General features: G+C 37.9%; 1 long non-coding RNA gene across 3 annotated transcripts in view; it reads right to left on the reverse strand.

Annotated features, from left to right (window-relative positions):
- LOC138026627 (uncharacterized) overlaps positions 1-2,500 on the reverse strand; it is a 5,431-nt gene that overhangs the window by 1,820 nt on the left and 1,111 nt on the right. For 2 of the 3 annotated variants that reach the window (XR_011127303.1, XR_011127304.1), the window contains exon 3: positions 2,479-2,500. This exon is cut by the window's right edge and continues 228 nt beyond it. This is a non-coding gene — a long non-coding RNA (uncharacterized lncRNA). Of the gene's footprint in view, positions 935-2,478 lie in introns of those variants that run through there. The other variant, XR_011127305.1, reaches the window with a different exon arrangement.

Here is a 2,500-nt window from a genome sequence, read left to right on the forward strand (position 1 = left end):
CGAAATATTTCTTCATTTCGCTTTGTTCGAGAGATTCAACCACCTTAAACTTATAAATGTCATCTTTGATATTTGGAATTCTATGGTCGTGTAATGGGCCAACATATCCCTTAACTGTCATCTGTAGAGGCAGGGACAAATAATTTAACGGCAATTAGTCGGCAGAAGCAACCACCACACTTTGTGAGGTAAATTTTCTGTATTCCCATATGCGAGTGATGCTGAAGTTGGGAAGAGCAAGGAAACACTTCGTTACCTGTATTTCTATCCCTTTCCCAATTAATTGACACAGACGCAAAGATTGGCTGCGTGCAAATGCCTTTTTGAGGCTGCAGCCATTTATTGTCATTTAAGTATCTTGGTTTACTATCATTGCAAGATGAGTGGATTTACCTATAGAAAGGCTTTGAGGACCTTCTCAATAGAATATCCTTTATTTGTCCTTAAAGCCTTTCCTTAACAAGTTATTGGTGAACAAGATGTCTCATTAATACAATGATTCATAATACGACAATAAGTTATAACATAAGTAGTTTACCTATGAAAAAGGCTTTGAGGATCTTCTCAATATAACTGACAATCAACAAGGGGCGTAGCGCCGAGTTGGCTATAACCAGTCTCATATCCAACAAGCGCGAATGGATAATTTTTTTATCAAATTACTTAAACTCCAAAAGTTTGGAAGTATGAAATACGAGCGAAAAAAGGGAGAAAATCCGAGCGCAATCGAAAAAAACCTGACCTGGTGGTCAGACAGACGCAGGCTCATCATAAAACATTTCTTATCCTTTCGCGTACTTCTAAGCGTTGGAATTGATCCAAACTTTCTACAAAAATGTTTTTTTTTTGGCTCTACTCCGAGAGAAATTTCGCTTGATGATGATGATGATGATGATGATGAACTTTATTCATGTGTCGATGTATTTAGCTGGCGCTAATTGGGAACACAACATAAAGATAAAATAAATTATGAATACAATGATAACTAATAAATAAGAAATAAGCTTTAAATTATATATACATTTACAATATGCTAAAATAATCAAAATAATTCTTACAACACGGGCACACCTTAAGAGGTACAAATTACGCACGCCGGGCAATTGTTGCCATTTATCAGTTCAGTAAGATCCTTAAATCTAATATGAAACTTAAACTTAGATAAAAAAAATATAGTTTAGCAGCGCTTAGCGCAATCATTTACCATATAAGGTCAAATTATGGTATACGAGCTGATAACCGAGATTGCGTGAACCAATCAGAGCACAAGAAATGCATTAACCGAGGTTGAAATTTTAATATCCTTTATTTTGTCCATAGAGCCTTCCCCTACCAAGTTATTGGTGTAAAACATGCTTGCAACATTAACATTTCATAATAAGGCAATAACATGGTATGCTACCAGTAACCCTCGGATTTCTCAGTTCCAGAACTACCAATATCGGTCCAACTAAGTGATTCCAGCTGCTCTTGGACTTACTATGCACAGCAGTGTTGCAGCTTAGAAGGCAACAAACTCTACTATGTGATTAAAACTTTGGGAAGCTCTGCCACTAAGAACTACATCGATTGTGCATATCAGACTCAGACTTTCACTTTATCCATAGTCATTAGGTAATTGAGAGACAACCTGCAAGGGCACTGATCAAAACACTGCTTACTCAGAATGGCTCAACACCTAAAAGCTGCTAGGAATAAGCCAAGATCTACAGAAAGCCATGTTCTAAGGGCTACGTGACTCCATGCCACAAAGCAACTGAGTCACAGGCAAAGAGAAGGCAAAGGCAAAGAGAGTAAGACTTAGTGCTGTAGACCACTACGGGTATTTCATGAACGCTTAGTGGTTAGCACTAAAAAAGAAGACAGAGAAACTTGGTGTTCTTAATTTAAGCTATTACCTACCCAGAAGGGGGTCCTAAAAAAAATTCATACGAGGAGGTTCGGTCCTAACCCTAACCCTTACCCTTTTATATACCATTTTTGGCAGAAAAGATACCCCTTTTGTATACCTTCCATTGACAAATGGTACCCCTTTTGTATACCTTCCATTGGAAAATAGTACCACTTTCACAAACCTACTTAAGAACACTGCATCCCCTTTCTAGCCCTCAGTCATAAGGTATGTGTGCTCGAAATAGTTTAATGAAAGGCCTTTTTAAATACCTAAATGACAGATTTCCCTACCCTTTCATTTACTTTGACTTGTGAAATCCCTACTCTTTCATATACCTGAAGCGTGATAAAGGTACCCCTTTCAGGGAAACTTCCCCGTATAGGCCATTATAGGGAGTACTCCCCTCCCCCGGGATTACCTATAGCCATCACCCACAACTTAGTTCAGTATCCCTGTCACAATGTATCATTGTGAATCAATCAATGTTAGCTTCTACTGATAAATAATCAGGAAACTGTTACGTCCTAAAAGCTGGTACCCTAAGGGGTCTTAGAAGCTGAATGGAATAGTTTTTAAGTCTGCAATGCAACAAATCATTGATATTAG

This window comes from Montipora capricornis, chromosome 12, assembly GCF_036669925.1.
Source record: "Montipora capricornis isolate CH-2021 chromosome 12, ASM3666992v2, whole genome shotgun sequence".
NCBI lineage: Eukaryota > Metazoa > Cnidaria > Anthozoa > Scleractinia > Acroporidae > Montipora > Montipora capricornis.